The following is a 22,913-nucleotide window of genomic DNA, read 5'->3' as shown; positions in this document are numbered from 1 at the left end:
GGCAGTCTGGCCAAACTGCCCCGAGTCCCTTAGGAAGGCCATGGCCGAGATCGGGCATTCCCACAGAGCTCTGAAAGAGTGTATGTTGTGTTGTTGGCATAGGTGATTGTGTGCAATGCAGTCTTCCTTAATGTGCTTAATAGTATGGGGTGCTGTGTTGCATCCTGGACAGGCATCAGCAACAGAGTCATCCAGCCTCTTTTGGTAGCTTAACCCTCCTCAGGTAGAGGATGGTCCATGTTGCATAGAAAGTAGACGTGGGTCTCTCAGACCCACAAATATAAAAACCTGGGGAAAATGTTTGTTTCGTTTATTCCAGTACTGAAAACACAGTATCATATTTAATGTTTCCGCAACACAAACATGTAAAAAAAAAAATGAACTGTTCTTTTCTTTTTATATTTAAAAAAAAAAAATGAAAAAAATGTAAAAAAAAACAGTTAAAATATTGGAAAAAAAAAAAAAAAATCTGAATGGTTGTCTGAGTGGTTCCATAGCATGGTACAGGATGGTACTTCTTGGTGTGAAGAGGGGATGCCAGACTCTGCAATTTTATCTGCAATCAGGGAGAACAAAAACCCCACACACCTCAGGTAGACATGGATCTCACAGACCCTTAACATATAAAACCACCCTTATACTGGAGAGACGGAGAGACAGCTTGAAGTAACTCCCTCATCCCTTTCATGGATACACAAAGTTAGGAAGCTACTGAGAAGAACAGGGCTCTTGGGTATTTAGAAGTTAGCGAACTAGACAGTGGGATGGGGGGTGGCGGTCTCATAGACCCACCTCTACCTGAGCAGGAGGGCTAGATGGTGCCCACATTTCAGCCCGCCCAGGTGGACCCTGTCCTCACGAGGGAGATAGGATTCAGAATGGTGGATGTCAGGAGGCCGTGCATGCATCTGTGTGTTGTCTTTAAGTGACCGAATGGAACGGCTAGTGATTTGAGTGTGGATATGCTTCTGGAAGCTGGTCTGAGGTGGGCGAGGGGGGAGAAATGATAGTATTTGTGTATGGTATCGTGTGCTGGGTGTTGTTTTGATGTTCCTTGGTGTGGATGGATGTGCTGCCATGTAATATAGTGGATGTTGTGGGTTTGTGGAGGCTGCAGCAAGAATCTGGGTGCTTCTCATGTCTAGGTGATCCTTGACTTTGAGAACTTTGGTTTCTTGATGTAGGTGGTCTGTGGGTGTAGTAACTGTGCAGCCTGTGATTATTTTTAGGACCTTGTTCTGTATGGTCTGTAGAGTGTTATAGTGTGTTTTGTTGAGGTTAGGAGCCCAAGCAAGGCTTGCATAATTCATCCCTGAATGTATGTATTGTTTGTATACTGTGGTGGTGGTTTCTTTGTTGTGTCCGAATGTTGTATGGGCAAGGGACCTCAAGGCATTGAGTCTCGGTGTTATTTTATTTTTAATGTTTGTGATGTGTTGTTTAAATGACATTGATGTATTGCATGTTACACCAAGGATTATGTGTGTGGGTGTGTGTGGTAGGGGAGTGTTGTTTATGGTGAGGTGTGGGATGTGACTGTGTTCTGCTGTCCAGTTTGTGAGAAGGGTCACTAGATTTGGCTGGAGCTATTTTGAGCCTGTTTGTAGTGAACCATTCGTGTAGTGTGTTGAGGTAAGGTTGGAGGATGTCTGCAGCTGTGTTTGCGTTTTGGTGCGTACATGTAATTGTCATATCATCTGCATAGGAAGCTATGTGTATCTGTGGTGTGTGGGGTGTGAGTATGTCGTGCATTTATAGGTTAAAAAGTGTAGGTGATAAAACAGATCCTTGGGGGAAGCCATTTGTGAAATTTCTGATGTTAGAAGACACCAGCTAATGTTAGGCGTGCACATCTGCCTGATAAGTAGTTATGGATGGATGAGCTGCCATGAAATATAGTGGATGTTGTGGGTTTGTGGAGGCTACAGCAAGAAACTGGATGCCTCTCATGTCTAGGTGATCCTTGACTTTGAGGACTTTGGTTTCTTGATGTAGGTGGTCTGTGGGTGTAGTAGCTGTGCAGCCTGTGATCATTTTTAGGGCCTTGTTCTGTTTGGTCTGTAGAGTGTTGTAGTGTGTTTTGGTAAGTTTAGGAGCCCAAGCAGGGCTTGCATAATTATTCATTGAACGTATGTATTCTTTGCATAGTGTGGTGGTGATTTCTTTGTTATGTCCGAATGTTGTTTGGGAAAGTGACCTCAAGGCATTGAGTGTCACGAATTAATGCAAGCGTATTTATATAAGTTCGTGACGTTGTACTTTAATGAGAAAACCACGAACTCTAGTGGAGTTCCAACTGGGCATCACTCAGTTCAACCGTTCTCGTATTCATTTCAATCGGGATGGTTTTCAGAACATTTGTCACTTCTTCACAAGTGACCATTCTTATCCACGAAATTACTACTTTAATTGAGTGATTTATTGGGACCCTATATCGTTCACCTTCCTTCCGTCGACCATTGAAGTTAGGCCACACTTACTTCCTGCGAATACGGCCAGCTCGTACCTCCCTTCCGAGTTGAAGTCAGTCAGCTAGGGATCGTCGCGAGGATAGGATCGTTTTGTGCCCAGCGTTGTACAGCGAATTCCTGAATCTCCACCTAGACGGTGATAGGCATAGTGGGCTTGAATCGAATAGCAGCGTTGGTGTTCATCATAGGCACCCAGACTTTCCTTATGGCTCCCTTCCACTGACCAATATTTTCGTTCATTTTTCTATGCTTAAGTTTAATTAGCTTTAGAATGAGTGAGTGTATTCTCTTGTTTTTTCAATTCATGAGTCCCCTAGCGACCATGAAATTCCCCTTTTGAATTTATTTTGAGATTCATATAACGTAAATTTATTTTACTGTAATCAGTAAATTTACGGTTCTTTTCTTTGAGCTTAATGTAATTAGACTCGTGTTTTATTTCTCCACATTAAGCTTATTTTAGTTGCCGCTCCTTGTTTGCACAAACTCTTTACAATATTCATAACTGGTACCTAGGCCAGTTCCTTTGAATCAAACTTAAATCCGTTGTGCCAGCCAGGAGTTAAGCACCGGCAAGAACCTGTTTATTATTATTAGCATTAGTTATTGACTGTCAGGGGTGGAATCACTTTTTCGAAAGGCTAACATTACTACAAACAGCACTCGTGAGTAATTAGTCTCTGCTGTGTACTGTTGAGAAAGTTTATAAATTCTCGTCTTTAGAAAATCGACGAAGTAAGCCGGCATAAAGTAAAACTTAGTGCTAGATTTTCACAAGTTAATTCCTTGTCTCTATTTTCAAGTAACATCCAGCATTATTAATTCATAAATTCACATCCCCCCGTGACTTCCGGCAACTTCATTCCAGGTTATTAACTCCTAGCTCTAAAGTTATTAACGAGATAATACTCACTCACTCACACCTAGGTATTTATCATTAAAGTCTATAGGCACTATCTTACTGGTGGTTATTGATTCATTTCTATTAATTTTACGTAATAGTTTTCCCAGTCAGTTGCATTTTTAAAATTTTCTTTCTTCCAGTTTAACTAGATAAAACTGGTCACCACCAACCTGTGTCTACATTCTTTACTTTTGATTATTTGCATTTCTCTGCGAAATAACAGTCAGTATTCAGTCTTTAGCCCACTCAGCCTTAATTGAGTTAGCATCATGACTACTAATATATATGTAAAGGAAGCCAAAGATTTGGGGCTTACCGACCCCCAACAAATTAGAGTATGTGCTCTCACGGTTAGTTACGAACAGCAGCGTGAGAATGATGCCCGTGAAGAGCATAGAATTGAACGTGAATACGAGCGAGAACAACGTGAACACAAGCGAGAACAACGTGAACACGAGCGAGAACAATGAGAGAGAACGTAAATACGAGCGAGAACAACGAGAACACGAACGTTCCGAGCGCGAGTCACCTGGGAAACAAGAACTTGAGATGCTGAAGCTCAAGCGAGACTCCTTGGCTTCAGACACATCTGGTGAAGCTAACCCAAGCTCCACGAGCGCTCTCCCTGCACATGTTATGGCGACCCCACTCATCAAGCTTCCTTCATACAAGGAAGGCGAGCGAATCAAGCTATTCATAGCTCGTTTCAAAGACATGGCTCAGCTGTACCAGCTAAATGAGGCAGCTAAGCAGCTCCAGTATCTTAGCTTGTTTGGGGGCCTTGCCCTCGATATTCTCCACAGAATTCGTGGAGACAGTCTCACATATGAGATGATGAAGGCCGCACTCATCAAAGCAAACGGTCTCACAGTGGACAACGGCAGAAGTCAGTTTATGAGGATGCGTCTACAAGAAAAGGAGCTTGCTGTTCAGTTTCTTGATCAGCTTACTGCTTACTTAGATGAGTGGATGGAGAAAGATGAAACTCCTCCCACACAAGAGGGGATAACTGACCTTATGCTGCACATGCAGCTAGAAAAGTCGTGGCCTGCTGACCTTATGGCTCAGCTTAAGATCTGCCAGGTAAGGGATGCCAGCCAAATGGTGGAGAAGGTTGATGCATTCTTCACTGCGTATGGGTATCAAACTCGTAAGCAACACACCTGGTACAGGATAGCTGACAAATCTGGGAAACCGTCTCAGACTGAACCCCAGCATCAAGGCCATTCTCAGAATAATGGCCAAGGTCCAAACAAACCACAGAAGGACCAGGAGCAAAATACCCAGAAACCTGAGTGGACGCGGTACGACAAATACCCTAATCAGCAAGTGTCAGCCACGCAATCGACCATCAGGACTATCCTTTTCAGCACCAGCCCCAGTGTATCAGAGGCAGGAGGCTAATGCAGCCTTCATTCCTCAACAGCAGTACGGTGGTGTCGTCCCTAGCAGCATAGGTACTTTCCCACAATTCACTAGCTCCCCAGCGACAGTGAACCCTCCTCCATAGGTGGTCAACGCTCCATCTCCCCAGACAGTCAGTAAGACCCCTCAGGTATCCAATTCCCACGGCACCATGTTTGCTGCATCATTCATTCAGCTGCCTCATCAGTGGCTGGCTGCTTCCTCCACATGCCCTCCCACAGGTAACAGTGCCTTCCTTGTTCAGCCAGGGTTTGTGGGAGGCATTCCTGTGAAGGTCCTGAGAGACAACGGTTCCTCAGGTTGCTCTGTCAGGCAGAGACTAGTTCGGCTTGAGGAGTACACAGGTCGACAGATCGAAGCTCAGCTTATTGATGGATCAGTGAGATTGTTCCTAGAGGAATGTATCCAGGTGGCATCTAAATTTTACACTGGTACAACACTTGCTGTTGTCATACAAGAACCTTTATTTGACCTTATTATAGGCAACATAGCAGGTGCCAAGTATAGTTGCACCAAAGATGATGCTACTCAGACTTAGGCTGCAGTAACACGAGCCATGGCCAAGGCTCCGAACTGTGTCACCCCGGTGACCATTGCATCGCTGCAAGATCTGATTTGTAGCCAAGATGTTGTTCAAGAACAACAGTCTGACCCGACACTTGCTGCCATGCAGAAGAAACAAAAGGGTAGGGTGATTAAGTATTCACGGGGAGGTCAAGCCAGGTTCCTTCGTAAACAAGGACGGCTGTACCGTGAGTGACGAACACCCCAGGGTGAGGTTTGACTGCAGTTTGTCGTTCCCACGAAGTTTCGTCAAGCAGTGTTAGAATGGGGTCATTGTTCAACCTCAAGAGGTCACATGGGCAAAAGGAAACTCCAGGGCCGTATCCGTGCTGACTTTTTCTGGCCAGGAATGGGACAGGAAATAGATAGCTTTGTGCGTTCTTGCAATGTGTGTCAACGTACCATGGGTCAGGGATGTGTCCTTCCGGCGCTGTTTGAATCCATGCCCATAATCTCTGAGTCAGTTGAAAGAGAGAGCAGTGGTAATGTGGGTGCAGACTTGACGTCTCGCCCGTTGGCCCCACAGGACACATTATGTCCAGGGCTTGTACCTACATATGTACTGTAGGTTAAGGGGAAAGTTCGAGACCCCTGTAGAGGCAATACGAGGCTGTGTCTGAATTACCTTGTGGAGCATCTCTAGCTGTGGGCCTCTCTGAGGATTCATGGAGAATGCACATTATCTACATAAGCATTTACACTCACGTTGTGTGTTAAAATGTGACCTGCCTGAGACTGTGTAGGGATTCTCAGCTTGCCGTTATTAATCGTAAGTGTAGAGTTAGGTTAACCAGTAAACTGCCCAATCTCAGAGATTTGAGCAAACCAAGGACTAACACGTTTCCTGGTTAATAATGAAGGTTAAATCAGTAAACTGCCCGTTCTCAGAGATTTGAGCAATCCAAGGACTAGCACGTTTCCTTGTTAATAATGTAGGTTTAACCAGTAACCTGCCCATTCTGAGATTGAGCAATCCAAGGACTACGTTTCCTGGTTAATAATGTGTCCATTAACAAAATAATAGTGTACTTTTTGTTACGTAAGTACTGACTACTAGGCAGAGAGAGAAATTGTAATTTAATAAAAAACATTTGTCGCAGTGACACTTTTGATGCTCCACCTTGATTCCTTTCGCACGTGCAGCTGGCGGGTGTAGCAATTTTGTCGTGCAGATCAGCTGATCATCTCTGCCGCATGCTGTTGCCTCCTCTCTTCTGCCTTGTTGTCTCTATTTACTATTGATTTGTATTATATCGTTTTACACATAGGCACAGTTACACCACAACTGTCACACCTACACCGTGTATTACATACATCACGCTACATAACAATCAGTTGTTAATGTAAATGTAGCGAACTTTTCGCTCAGTTTGACCTGAGTACAGGATTTTTCACCGTTGTCATGGAGTTTTTTTCCTCAAGCTTGCTTCTATTAACATAAATACGAGGTTTTTAAGCTCATGGGCGACTGTGATTTTCTCCTGTAGCAGGATAGCACACACACCACAGTGTGAATCTCGTGTGACTGAGTTGTGATTTATATGTATATCGAAAAATTTTTTGAAGAAAAATTTGATTTTAATGGGGCGTAATGTCACGAATTTGCGCGAGCGTATTTATATAAATTCATGACTTTGTACGTTAATGAGAAAACCATGAACTCTAGTGGAATTCCAACTGGGCATCACTCAGTTCAACCGTCCTCGTATTCACTTCAATCGGGATGGTTTTCAGAACATTTGTCACTGTTTCACAAGTGACCATTCTTATCCACGACATTTCTGCTTTCACTGAGTGATTTATTTGAGCCTATATCGTTCACCTTCCTTCCGTTGACCGTTGAAGTTAGGCCACGCCTACTTTCTGCGAATACGGCCAGCTTGTACCTCCCTTCCAAGTTTGAAGTCAGTCAGCTCAGGATCGTCGTGAGGATAGGATCGTTTTGTGCCCAGCGTGGAGCAGCGTCTCCGTTGTACAGCGAATTCCTGAATCTCCACCTGGACGGTGATTGGCGAAGTGGGCTTGGAGAGAATATCAGCGTTGGTGTTCATCACAGGCGCCCAGACTTTCGTTTTGGCTCCCCTTGACTGACCAGTATTTCTATTCGTTTTTCTAGGCTTAAGTTTAATTAGCTCTAGAATGAGCGAGTGAGTGTATTCTCTTGTTGTTTCAATTCATGAGTCCCCTAGTGACAATGAAATTTCCCTTTTGAATTTATTTTGAGATTCATATAACGTAAATTTATTTTATTGTAATCAGTAAATTTACGGTTCTTCTCTTTGAGCTTAACGTGATTAGACTCGTGTTTTATTTCTCCACATTAAGCTTATTTTAGTTGCTGCTCCTAGTTTGCACAAACTCTTTACAATATTCATAACTGGTACCTAGGCCAGTTCTTTTGTATCAAACTTAAATCCATTGTGTCAGCCAGGAGTTAAGCACCGGCAAGAACCTGTTTATTATCATTAGCATTAGTTATTGCTTGTCAGGGGTGGAATCACTTTCTTGAGAGGCTAACATTACTACAAACAGTACTCGTGAGTAATTAGTATCTGTTGTGTACTGTTGAGAAAGTTTCTAAATTCTCGTCTTTAGAAAATCGGCAAAGTAAGCTGGCATAAAGTAAAACTTACTGCTAGATTTTCACAAGTTAATTCCATGTCTCTGTTTTCAAGTAACATCCTGCATTTTTAAATTCTTAAATTCACATTCCCCCGTGACATTGAGTCTTGGTGTTATTTTATTTTTAATGTTTGTGATGTGTTGTTTAAATGACATTGATGTATTGTATGTTACACCAAGGATTTTGTGTGTGTGTGTGTGTGTGTGTGTGTGTGTGTGTGTGGTAGGGGAGTGTTGTTTATGGTGAGGTGTGGGATGTGACTGTGTTCTGCTGTCCAGTTTGTGAGAAGGGTCACTGTAGATTTGGCTGGGGCTATTTTGAGCCTGTTTATGGTGAACCATTCGTGTAGTGTGTTGAGGTAAGGTTGAAGGATGTGTGCAGCTGTGTTTGCGTTTTGGTGCATACATAAAAATGTTATATCATCTGCACAGGAAGCTATGTGTATCTGTGGTGAGTGGGGTATGGGTATGTCGTGCATGTATAGGTTAAAGAGTGTAGGGGACAAAACAGATCCTTGGGGGACGCCGTTTGTGAAGTTTCTGATGTTAGAAAACTGACCGGCAAATGTTATGTGTGCACATCTGACTGCTAAGTGGTTTGCCAGTCATCTTTTTGTGTTATTGTGCATGTTTGTGTTGAGTATCTTGTTTGTGAGATTGTGGCAGGGGATGGCATCAAAAGCTTTGCTGATGTCTAGTGTGATTAGGAGTGTTCTGCGTGGTGACCTAGCTGAATTCATGCCATCGAGAACTCTCTGTGTAAGGTCTGTAAGAAGGGTGTTTGTGGAGTACAGTGGCCTAAAGCCATGTTGTGACTGGGCTAGGAGAATGTGAGGTGTGACTAGTTGTAGTATCAGTCGTTCAATGACTTTAGAGGGGGTGCAGAGGAGTGTGATGGGGCGGTGTGAGGAGGGTAACGTGGGGTCTTTGTTGGGTTAGGGATAGTGATGATAATACCATGCTTCTAGATGTTGGGTACTATGTTGTATGAGTAGCTGTAGTTTGATATGTTGGTGAGTGCTTGTATGCATTGTGGTCCAAGGTGTTTAAGGTGAATGTTGCTAATGTTGTCTGGTCCACAGGCAGATGAGTGCTTGAGGTTGTTAATGATGTGCTTCGTTTGGTTGTAAGTGAAAGGTGCGTAGTCTGGGTCTGTGGGTCACTGTCTCTTACGTCGGATGATACGTCGTCTTGGGGATGGGGGTTTAGATGGCTGACTTGTGAAAAGTGATTGATGAGCGTGTTTGCTTGTTGTTTGTTTGAAGGTATGGTGTCTGTTGTTGTGATGGTAGCGTTTGATTGTGTGGTGTTGCTGTTGGAGAGTGTGATGTTGTTTAATGTTTTGTAGGTTTGCTGGTGTTTGTCTTGTTGTCAAGCGTTTGGAGGTAATTTTTCCAGTTTGGTGTTTGCTATTCTGATATTTTATTGTTTATTTGAGTGTTGAGTACTTTTTATTTGTTGTACGGTGTCTTGTGTATGGGGTTTTGGTGAGTGTCGCAGTGTGTCCCGTTGTCAGATGAGTCCTTGAATTTCTGGTGTGAAGTTGGGGTTGTGTCTCTTTCTGTTGCCTCTGTCGTCGTTGTCGTTGTATTGGTGATGTTATCAATCGTATTGATGTGTATGTTATTATTATTACTTCTATTATCATCATCATCATCAATATTATTATTATCATCATCATCATCATCGTCATCATCATCATCATCTGTCTGTCTGTCTGTCTGTCTATAGCCAGACGTCATAATCCCATATTTGGTGGTGGCAAGTGAATTGCCCCAATGTCGCCCTGTCCTCTGTCATTTCGCGGCCCTACCCCCAAGTCACACCCACCCTCTCACATACCTCTCCGTTCCATCCGTCCATACTATTCTCGATCTTCCCCTCCCTCTCCCCCTTCCTCAGCCTTCCTCACATACCTTCTCCTCGTTAGTCTCTCATTCTGCATTCTCCTCAGATGGCCAGACCATATCAGTGTATTTCTTCTAACGCTTCCTATATCAATATCCACGCCACAACACTCATTTACTTTTTCATTTGTCAGTCTGTCTCTTCATGTAACTGCACCTGATAATTTCAAATTACTAATTTCCACTGCTCTCACTCTTGTCTGGTGTCCTTCCAACAAGGTCCAAGTTTCGCTTCCAGTCGTTTGAGTGGGTATCACAATATCATCATCACTGTAACCTTGCCCGGGACAGAGTCCGGCGAGGTATTCTTTTGGGTCGAGTTTCTTTTTTTTTTTTTTTTTCTTTTTTGGATACATTAAGGAAAAACGACTGAATGGAATTACATAAAACTTTCAGCATATGTGGGCACTGGTCGCAAAAGCAAGTGATTAAAATTTTGGAGGTAATCGAGTGGCTCAGAAATGTCAACATCAAAGTCATGGATATTCAGAGGGATAAAACTTGAAACCCGTAAGACAGAGATATTTACTGTTATCAGCATACAGGAACTCCCGTATGGGCTTTCATTTGGCATCAAGACCTTTGACCCTGAGTGACCATGAAAGGTCAAACTTAAGGTCACGGATATTCAGGGGCTAAAACTCGAAAATGCTTGAAGAGATATTTACTACGTGTCAAGTGGGGTTGGTGGAGGATTAGTGCCCCTCCCTGTAAAACAATTAACTCTGAGCCCTTGGCCACCCCGTTTGGGATACATGGCGTCTGGCAATGAATGATGATGATGAAGAAATACGGAGTCTCATGGGTGCTTTCATTTGGCACCATGACCTTTGACCTTGAGTGGTCGGGCAAGGTTTATTGTGCTAGGCATCACTTATTATAATATTTATTATTATTATTATTATTATTATTATTATTATTATCAATATTGTCATCATCATCATCATCATCATCACTAATATTATAATTATTATTATTATTATTATTATTATTATTATTATTATTATCATCATCATCATTATTTGCAAAGTTCCGGTTGTTCATTGTATTGTTCTAGTAAACAGTTCTGACCTACCTGAATCTTTCCAGGTCATAATCGGTAAAATGTTGACACTGTGATTACTCTGAAGGTAAAACAGTTACGGTTCGACAAAAAACTCGCCTGGTGTGTATTTTCATAATAAACGGAATTTCATTAAATGGCCATATTTTCCATCAGAAGGTTTGAAACTGAGCCTTCTGGACACCTTGAATAAGAGGATGTAATTTATACTTATTATGCTGCCTCCAGACGATTTTATTAACCTTAGGACAACCAATAGTTGCTAAGCTGACCGATAGCTCTATATATATATATATATATATATATATATATATATATATATATATATATATATATATATATATGTCTGTTTATATATGTATAGATCTATCTATTTATCCATCTGTCCAACTATCTATCTATCTATCTACCGATCTATGTATCTTTATATATGTATAGGTCTATCTATCCATCTATCTATGTATATATATATATATGTATAGCTCTTTCTATCCATCTATCTATGTATCTATCTGTATCTATCTGTATCTGTCTATCTATCTATCTATCTATCTATCTAGAGATAAAGAAGTGTATATATATATATATATATATATATATATATATATATATATATATATATATAATTTATTTATTTATTTATTATGCAAGGAACAAGGAATTAAAGGAGATAACTCCTCAAGACTGGTTCTTTCTTTCCTTCTTTCTTTCCTCTTCCTTCTGCCTTTGTGTGACTCTACACTGAGGGACAAGCCTAATGGCTACCTGTACACCAGGAAACCATTTACTAAGCCGGATGGTAACCATGTAACCAAAAAATGGCGCCTGGTGGTTCAGAAGGTAATTAAGGCGCCCCAATCGGATTAAGCCTGTGTAGGTTTATATCCAAGGGATGGTTGGGATTTATTGCTCACGTAATGCCATTCAGGGATGAGTGATGCCGGTCACTCATCTTAAATGTCAAGACCAAATTGCCTAGCTCCGGGTTCCTACGCTCCTCATTGGGCGACATAGGAATATATATAATTCATCATTCATCATTCAATCCTCCTTGCCCCATGAGAAGCTTAGGAGCCAGGAGCTAGGCAAGTTGGTCCTGACATTTAAGATAAAAGTGACCAGCCTCACTCATTCCTGAGTGACATTACGTGAGCAATAAACCCCAACCATCCCTTGGATTTAAACCTTCACTGGCTCAATCCGATTGGAGCTCCATAATAATCTACTAATCACCAGGCGCCAAAATATGGCTATATGGTTACCACCCAGTGTAGTAAATGTATTCCTGGTGTATAGGAAACCATTAGGCTTGTCAGTCAGTGTAGAATCACCCACGGGCAGAAGGAAGAGGAAAGAATAAAGGAAAGAAAGACAGAAGAGGATGGAAGAAAAGAAGGATGGAGGAGAGGAAAAGGCAGACACCCGAGAGCAGCACTACATATATATATATATATATATATATATATATATATATATATATATATATATATATTGCCAGACGCCTTAATCCCATACGGGGTGGCCACGAACGAATCGCCTCCACGTCGCCCTGTCCCCTGCCGTTTCACTGCCCTGCTCGCAATTCACACCCCCCTCTCTCATATACCTCACCACTCCATCCCTCCATCTCATCCTTGGCCTTCCCATCCCCCTCTCCCCCTCCACCTCACTCACATACACTCTCCTCGTCAGTCTGTCACTCTCCATTCTCTCTACATGGCCAGACCACCTTAATGTGTTTCTCCTAACGCTTCCTATCATATCAACATCCACACGACAACACCTTCTCAATTATCAGTCTGGCTCTCCATCTGACTCCACAGACTCCTCTCAAATAACTCATTTCCACTGCTCTCACTCTTGACTTGTGCCCCTCCAACAATGTCCAAGCCTCACTTCCATACGTTAGAGTTGGTATCACAATACTGTCATGTAATAACATTTTCACTTCCATGCTCATTTCCCTGTTTCTTATCACTGCTTTCACGGAACCAACAACCTTTCTTCCTTGTTGTACCCTCTCAACCACTTCACTCTCCAAACGTCCATCCTTACTCATCACACTACCCAAGCACTTAAACGTACTCACACTTTCCATTTCCTCATCATCCAACCTTATTGTACATTCACTGACTTCACCTCTCTCGAAGACCATAACTTTACTCTTCCCTACATTCACTCTTAGATTCCATTTCTTATGTAACTCTCCCAAACTCATCCACCAAGCCTTGCAGCTCCCCTTCATCTTCACTCAACAACACAGTATCATCTGCAAACAACTGTACAGGGAGTTTCCAAACACTACCCTCTCTCATCAGGGCGACTCTAACATCCACTGCCCTACCTTGTATCTCTTTTATAACCCCATTCATGTACAGATTGAACAACCATGGAGATATGACACATCCCTGTTTCAACCCAACCTTCAAATAGTAAAATTCACTCTGTTCACTGTCCACACGCACTGCAGCCTTAGCACCCTCATACATACTCTTCACAGCATTCAACAACTTCCCATCTACTCCATATATTTCTAGTACTTTCCACAGCCTTTGTCTATCCACCCTATCATATGCTTTCTTCAGATCCATGAAGGCCGCATTCAACTTCTTTCCCTTCTCTAGAAAGTTTTCCACTAAAGATCTAAAAATTAAAATCTGATCTACACAACCTCTTCCCTTCCTAAAGCCTCCCTGTTATTCTCCAACTAATTTCTCTGTTATTTCCCTAAGTCTGTCAATAAGTATCCTACCGTATACTTTTCCTATTACACTAAGAAGACAGATTCCCCTATGAATGCCACACACTTCTTTTTCCCCTTTCCCTCGTGCAAGGGAATAATTATACCTGACTTCCAATCCTCCGGGACTCTACCTTCCTCCCAGGCCAGTCTGCACATCTTCCACATCCATTCTTCTACTATCTCTACCCCATGCTTCAGCATTTCACCACACACTCCATCAATTCCTGGGGCTTTCTCCATTTTGACTTTCTTCATTGCTTCCACAACTTCCATCCTACTGATTTTTTCCTGTCTTCTCACCTCCCTCCACCCAGCCATTCCCCAGCCACGTATACTTGCACTAGTTTCATTCTCTATGTTCAACAATATATATATATATATATATATATATATATATATATATATATATATAAAGAGAAGTAGGACGCACTGCATCAAGTGAGTGGATAATTGTCGACACTACCTACCACTACCTACTTCATCCTTCACCTTTATCATTTTGTTTCAGTGTCTGCTTACCTCTATTCGTATTTCTCCAGTCTATCATGTCACTTTTATTACTCTTGTTTCATTTTCAGTGGCTTTATATTAAGTGACGAGCATAATGGTTTTCTGCAAACTAGGAAACTGTTTATAATGGTGGTAACCATATAACGAAAACATAAGTGTTCGCAACGTGTCAACAAGTGAGTTAGCGAAGGTTTAGCGCCAATCCCCGTAAAATAACAAACTCAAGACAAACAGCAACCCCTTATATAATTATGGCATCTGGATGGAGAGAGAGAGAGAGAGAGAGAGAGAGAGAGAGACAGAGACAGACAGACAGAGAGAGAGAGAGACAGAGAGAGAGAGAGAGATCATCAGCCGGTTGAGTGTCCATTGCAGGACCGGCCTATCCCGACAGAAGTGGGTATGATACAGCCTATGTATCTCTACCAAGTGGCTTAGGCTGTCTGGTACAGATTGTATGTAGAGTGAGAAGTGCTTGTAAGTGTGATTCTAGTGTTGGAGTGGCTTTGGATGTGTGTGTAGTCTGTGAATCAAGTGTAATTGGCTTTTGCAAGCCGACTAGTTCAACCACAGCACCCCTTATGTCCGCCAAAGCAGAAAATGGCAGGAAGAACGCTCCCAAATTTATTACCCTGGCATGGCGCGAACCCTCGTTCTCCCATGTATTAGAACGCACAGTCTACCACTGTACTACAGAGACTGCTGCCATAACACATCCACTGCTGAACAAAGGCCTCCCTCAACCTTCTCCACGAATTCCTCGACTGAGCCAATATTTGCCAGGTTTTCCCTTCAGATTCCTCTATCTCATCGTTCCACCTCCTGTCTGGCCTTTTTCTACAACGCTTACAATCTCTTGGTGTCCAGTCAGCCTCTTGTTCCATCAGTTATCCCTTAATTTTGCTACATGGCCTGGCCACCTCCATTTCTGATTTTTTATAACTTCTATAATATCTTTGACTTTTGTCTGCTTTCTCACCCAACTGATCTTTTACTGTCTCTTAAGGATTTTCCCAACACTGACCTTTCCATGGCCCTAGGAGAACAGATTAATTTATTTTCCATCGATTTATTCAGTTTCCAGGTCTCGCAACCGTACATCATACCTGGGATTATGAATTATTTACATCCTGCTCGTTTCATACATAATAGCAAGATACGTTTCATTATGTCTTTATGTTTACTGAAAGCTTTCTATTCAGTTGTAATGAGTAATTATTTCTTTATTCATTTTCTTTTGTCGCTGTCATGGTCTTTCGTTTGGTTTGGCATCTGCCCCCAGTAACTGTACTCCTCAACTTCCTCAAGAATTTCTTTGCTTATAGTGATGGGGCTGTTTGGTGTATTTGCATTAACCCGTTACGTCCCGAGCTATTTCGCACCTCCAACATCCCCCAATCCCGAGCTATTTTGGAAAAAAAATTTTTTGGCTAAAACTTCCGCTTTTGTTGAGAAACAAAGGAAAATCACCAAGAAAGGGCTTACCGTGGTCCATAAGTGGTCGGAACAGGTGAGGTCCCCCGCGCCAGGTATCGTACTCTGTCACTGACGTGTGAGGCACTCGCGTTTTCTATGGTAGGTAATTTTGGGAGAAATCACAAAGAACAAATCTACATTAATTGAATTTTAACTAATAAACAAGAAAAATAACAATATAATAGTTTTCAGTGAAATATATATGAAAAATAAGCGTTGTACCTTCGCGCAAGCATAGCGAGTTTGGTCAGAGTGGTAACACGCTATGTGCTAAGTTTCTTGTTTCAGTCAACATATCATTTTTTCTACTTGTATACTACTGTTTCAATGCCATTTTACCATTTTGTACTGTATGTAAATGTTTTCAGCTGTTTTCATTCATTACGATGACATGTAGCATAAGTATAGCGCACATCTGCTTACACAGCGCACTCGCTATGACTCTTATCTCAATATACCATATTGTTTTATCACTTTCATAGTATTGTTTTCTTTACATTGAACCTTTCCTCCACCACTGTAAATGTTTTCAATTATTTACATTCATTACGAGGGCATTTAGCAAAAAGCTAGCGAATATTCACATAGGAAGCACACTCTCTACCACTCGTGTTTCAACTTCTACTTTATTTCTTCACTCCCAATATACTTCCCCACTTACATTAAACCCGTTTACCCCCTATATTGCACTATTCATATTTATGGGCCTTATTTATTCAACTGAGCGTCAGAATATCGCACCAAAATACCCTCGCAATGAATGTTTCGACTAAGATGATACTCATACACTTACATACTAATATTCCACTTATATTACATCCGTTTCCACTTGTATACTCCTATTTACATATTTCCTGGCCTTATTTATTCCACTAAGCGTCAGGATATCGCATCTATATACACTTGCTAGGAATATTTTGACTTAGAATAAATTTCAGCACATTCAAAACTTTCAACATATATTACACCCATTTACATTTTTCATACTAATATTTACATATTTACGGGCCTTATTTATTCCACTGAGCGTCAGAAAAGCGCATCTACATACACTTGTTGGGAAGGTTTCCACTTAGAAAATATTTATGCCCTTACAGATTTTTCCACTTATAATACACCCTTTTCCACTTCCATACAACTATTTACAGATCTACGGGCCTTATAATTATACTGAGCATCTGTTTGTCGCATTTATTTCTGAGTATTAGCCTCACATTGCATTCACACCATATCGGAAGTGCATCAAGGTGTGATACTCACCAAAACAAGGGACCCACGTCACACTCAACACACTGGTAGCGGGTGTCTTTTCTCTGAGTGGTGGGTCTCACCTGGGAATTGCTACACACATGACACCTGCATTGGGGCCTAGGTCTATTTGGTTGGGGAGGTATAGGAGTGGGGAAATGGCGGGCGGATATTCTCAGGGGAGTTTGGGTGGTAGGGGCAGTGCGTGTGCGGTGTTGGGGCCTTTCAACCACATACCAGGCAAAAATCTCACGTGTAAGCTCCCTCACAAACCCTTCAAAGGTTTCCTGAACTCCTGTTGTCCTGGCATGCGGGTGGTGGCAATTCAGGGCAGTTATATCTAGCAAGTGAAAGAAGAGCTTCTTGTACCACTTCATCGTGGTCCTGGCACACTCAACAGTGGATATCATGGAGTCTGACTGGTCCACCAGGCACATGTTGATGTTGTAATCGAGGACACACTCAGGTTTCCATATGCGGCGCCTGTTCTCGCTCCAGTAATCCACGGACTCTGTACGGTGCATCAAGGGGCGGTGAACCGTGGACAAGAGGCTGACTTCTCTATTGTGGTTCCACACTGTTGCTAGTATATTGTTTGCTGGAAGAAGACAATCTCATTTCTGTCAAGTTTCCGCCACACCTTGACCATTTGACGCCGGTTCACCTTGACGGTACAACAGATTCCCGTGTCATGCCTCTGTAGATAACGAGCGAGAAGAGGGCTAGTGTACCAGTTGTCCAGGTAAAGGACGTGACCATGATGAGGGTAGTGTTCTACTATTGTCTTTACCACTGCTCCAGAAATTCCAATACTCCGATCTTCTATTATGTCTGTCTGTGCACCGGTGTACAAGACTATGTCTCGCACACAACCAGTCCTACAGTCACACATAACAAAGATCTTGAACCCAAAATGGTGCCTTTTGCTGGGTATGTACTGCCGAAATGAAATATTGCCTCTCCACAACACGAGACTCTCATCTGTGACGAGGTCTCTATAGGGATAAAATGAGGAATGAAATGTTTGCCTCAGGTGATCAAAGACCAACCTAATTCGCCTCATCTTATCTGTGTCATTTGCATTTGCAGGATCATCAGCATCATAAAAGTGAAGGCTCACGACTTGGCCAAATATTGGTGTCAGCATAATAGGGTCCCTTGACCAGTATGCAGGAATTCTGTTCTTTCGTATAATATCCATCACAAGTACCAGGGCAAAAAATAAAAACATTTCTGCAAGAGAGACTGGGTAATCATATTTGATAGAATGCCTGCTCCTTGTGCCCAATCTTTCACTCTCACGGCGCTGGCTGCTAGCAAAACAGTTTGTTTGGTCCATTATTTCCTCCACAAAACCCACACTGAAAAAAAGGTGGAAAAAATCCAGCCTGGTGGAATTAGGGTGAATTCCTGGAGCAGTGCAGCCAGCACGCCCCTGCTCAGTGAAGGGGTGAATGATGGGAGAAAAATCACTCCCATCCTCCCAATTCCATGACACAAATCCCTTGTCCCCATCGTCCCCATCGTAGCCTTTGTCTGGGTGGGGTGGAGATGCTGGTGGGGGAGGTTGGGGAGGAGGAGTGTGGAGGGCTTCCCCACTCACACTCCTCTTCCCTTGGCCTTTACCCTTTCCCTTTCCCTTACCCTTACAGCCTTGTGGAACATTAGGGGGCTGTGGGGATGAAGTCTGGGAATATTGGGGAGCATAAGACATGCTGGGGAGTGGTTCCTCCCCACCTTTCCCCTCCATCACAACCCCACGTGATTCATCAAGCACCCTCACTCGCCCACGTGATACTCCTCGCCGTCTCACACCACCACGGGAGAGCAATGACTCACTCCTGCCACTCTCACTTTCTATACTCGCCCCTGCACTTTCCCTTTCACTCCCCACTCCCTCCACGCCACTTCCGCCTTCCCCAAACAAAAGACTAGGCCCATACCTGCTTGTACGACGTGGTGTGCATTCGGGGCCACGATGGGTGATAATCTCTCGGCCGTACCACATGGTAGCACGTCCCATGGCTCCGTCCTTGTCCTCATCCTCGTCCTCGAAATCAGGCTCCACATCACATAGGGGCTGCTGAGAGGATGTTGCACATTGTTTTTGTGCAGGCTGGCCCTCTCTAGCAGCATGATAAGTCATGTAGCGCCGCTTCCTGGGGGACGGGACCTCATCACTGCTGCTGATTTCCACCTCCTCTGGTTGGACATAATCTTCGTCCACAACCTCGTCATCCAATGGGGAATCGCTGTCTCCTGTGAAGGCATCCATGGCGGCTTGGATTTCCTACTCCAAGAGACCTCTATGCGCCATGTCTGACCAGGGTCACTGCTAACAGGTGAGTGACCGAGCCGAGGGTGAGTGCAGGTCATGCGGGGTCGCTGAGTGTCCCTGCCTGGTGGCAGGTAGGGGAAGGTCGAGTGACCCTACGTACCAAAAATCAAGCGCGAATTTTGATTACTGTGCAGATTATGCACCTTGCAATTACGCGACGTACCAGTACATCGACGGGACTGGCAATTACAAAATGTTTCAATGTAGTCATACGTCGATGGGACTTCTCGGGTTAAACTTTAGTTTTACTCAGGTTCATCTTTAGCCCTACTTTAAAGCCACTGATAAGGTTATTTAACATTTTTTGCAACGTCTCTGCTGTTTCTGAGATTAGGAAACTGTCATCTGCAAATCTTAAATGGTTTCGGTTTTCTCCATCTTCGTTTACTCCTTTGTTCTTGCAGTGTAGCTTTCTGAAAGTACTTTCTAGGCATGCTGTAAATAGCTTTAGTGTAATCTTATCTCCTTCATGGACGCCCTTCTTAGTCTGATTTTTTTTTCTTCGAGTTTGTGTAATTATACTGTAGCAGTTCCCTCCCTTATATCTTTCCAGCATTTTTTTAATGTTCTCATTTATTCATTGTTCATGCAATGAATTTTATAACAGCTATGTGCTCCACTGAGTCGAAAGCTTTTTCATTATCAACAAAACCAAATCACAGTGGTTTATTATGTACTAACGTTTTCTCAATTAGCTAATTCAATTTGTGTAGATGATCAGTGGTCAAATACCTGCTCCGGAATCTTGCCCATTCAAGAGGTTGGTTTTCTTCCAAATTATTTATTATTCTCCTCGTAAGTCTGTCTATCTATTGCCAGATGCCTTAATCCCTTACAGGATGGCCACAAGCAAATCGCCTCCACGTTGCCCTGTCCCCCGCCATTTCACTGCCCTGCTCCCAACTCACACACCCCTCTCTCATATACCTCTCCTCTCCATCCCTCCACCTCATCCTCGGCCTCCCCCTCCCTCTCCCCTCCTCCACCTCACTCACATACATTCTCCTCGTCAGTTTCTCACCCTCCATCCTCTCCATGTGGGCAAACCACCTCAGTGTGTTCCTCCTAACGCTTCCTATCACATCCACATCCACACCACAAGGCTCCTTTATATCCTCATCTGTCAGCCTGTCTCTCCATGTGACTCCACAGACTCCTCTTAAATAACTCATTTTCACTTCTCTCATTCTTGACTTCTGTTCTTCGAACAATGTCCAAGCTTCACTTCAATAAGTTAGAGTTGGTATCATAATACTATCATGTAGTAACTTTTTCATTTCCATGCTCAACTCCCTGTTCCTTATCACTGCTTTCAAGGAACCAGCAACCTTTCTTCCTTGTGGTACCCTTTCAAGCACTTCACCCTCAAAACTTCCATCCTTACTCATCACACTACCCAAGTGCTTAACCCGTCACGTCCCGAGGTTTTCCGCACCTCCGACATCCCCCAGTCCCGAGGTATTTTCGAAAATTTTTTTTTTTGGCTAAAACCTTCGCTTTTGGTGAGAAACATCGAAAATTCATAGAGAAATCGCTCACCTGAGGTTTAAAGTGCCCAATCCAGGTAGGAATTCCTCCTTACCTGAGTGGGTTTTCTAACATGCTGGCACCAAAGAAAACGAGTTCTATGGGAGGGTAACTATTTTATCCACTCATAAACGGTATTTATTTATTTACTTGGTACGAATGTATATGTAGTATGACAGTATATTGGTTTTCAAGCAGTAATAAAGGCATTATAAGCATTGTTTCACTCACTAACTAATCACCATACCTGACCTATTTTTGCCACACTACCTGATCATTATTTCTGGCTGTTTCTTCTTCTAATGCTATGTAAACATTGTCCTCCACATTGTCATCGATTGGGGAATAACTCTGGCCCTGAATAACTTTACTAGCCAGGTCACTGGTAACAGGTCCTTTGCCAAGACAATGGCGTGAGGGGGGGAGGGGGGAGGTTATGCAGTGTAAGGCATTGTCCCTGCTTGGTATCTTGTACAGGAATAGAGGAAGGTGTCCCGTGTATACATACGAAAAATCACGTGCGAAAATTGAAAATTGTGCAAATTAGGTACCTTGCAATTGCACGACGTACTGGTACGTCGCCGGGACTGGCAAATGCAAATCGTGGTGACGTACCCATACGTCGTCGGGACGGGGCGGGTTAAACGTACTCACATTTTTCATTTCCTCACCATCCAACCTCACTGTACATTCACTGACTTCACCTCTCCCAAAGACCATAACTTTACTCCTCCCTACATTCACCTTTAGATTCCGTTTCTTACACACTCTCCCAAACTCATCCACCAAGTCATGCGGCTCCCCTTTATCTTCATTTTACAACACAGTATCATCTGCAAACAACAGTACAGGGAGTTTCCAAACACTACGCTCTCTCACTAGGGCCAGTCTAACATCCACTGCCTTACCTTGTATCTCATTTATTACCCCATCCATGTACAAATTGAACAACCATGGAAACATGACACATCCCTGTTTCAATCCAACCTTCGAAGAGCAAAATTCACTCAGTTCACCATCCACACGCACTGCAGCCTTAGCACCCTCATACATACTCTCCACAGCATTCAACAACTTCCCATCTACTTCATATAATCTTAATACTTTCCACAATCCTTGTCTATCCACCCAGTCATGTGCTTCCTTCAGATCCATGAAGGTCGCATACAACTTCCTTCCCTTCTCTAGAGACTTTTCCCCTAAAGATCAAAGAATGAATATCTGATCTACACAACCTCTTCCCTTCCTAAAGCCCCTGTTATTCTCCAACTAATTCCTCTGTTATTTCCCTAACTCCATCAATAAGTATTCTACCATACACTTTTCCTATTACACTAAGAAGACAAATGCCCCTATGATTACCACACACTTCTTTTTCCCCTTTTCCTTTGTACAAGGGAATAATTATACGTGACTTCCAATCCTCCGAGACTCTACCTTCCTCCCAGGCCAATCTGCACATCTTCCACATTTATTCTACTACTATCTCTCCCTCATGTTTCAGCATTTCACCACACACTTCATCAATTCCTGGGGCTTTCCCCATTTTGACTTTCTTCATTGCTTCCACAACTTCTGTCCTACTAATTTGTTCCTGCCTTCTCACCTCCCTCCTTCCCCCAGCCACTTATACTTGCACTACTTCCATTCTCTATGTTCAGCAATTCCTTAAAGTGTTCTCTCCATCTGCTCACTTATTCTCCTTTCTCCACTAGTAATCTACCATTTTTATCTTTCACTCCCCTACTAACTTCACTACCACCCCGTCTTACACTCTTCACCTCTTTCCAGAACATTTTCTTACAGTCCCTCCACTTTACACTCAAATTCCTTCCAAATTCCACATCCAATGTCTTCTTACTCTTTCCTACTGATTTTTTCATCTCTCTCTTCCTTTCTACATAAAACTCTCTCTTCCGCCTCTAAACTTCTTCCACGTGCCTATTTCTCATCCATTCATTGTATGCTTTCTTCCTTTGTGCCACAGCCTGTCTCACCTCTTCATTCCACCATGCTGTTCCTTGCACCTCCTTCCCGTCTTCTCTTCATCCCACACATCACATCACATGCAGCACATATTTCTTCTGTGAATATCTTGCACACACATTCCACGTC

The sequence above is a fragment of the Coenobita brevimanus genome, chromosome 31, assembly GCF_032717465.1.
Source record: "Coenobita brevimanus isolate Jiangsu-jjx chromosome 31, ASM3271746v2, whole genome shotgun sequence".
Lineage (NCBI taxonomy): Eukaryota > Metazoa > Arthropoda > Malacostraca > Decapoda > Coenobitidae > Coenobita > Coenobita brevimanus.
Note: the sequence above shows the minus strand (reverse complement) of the source record.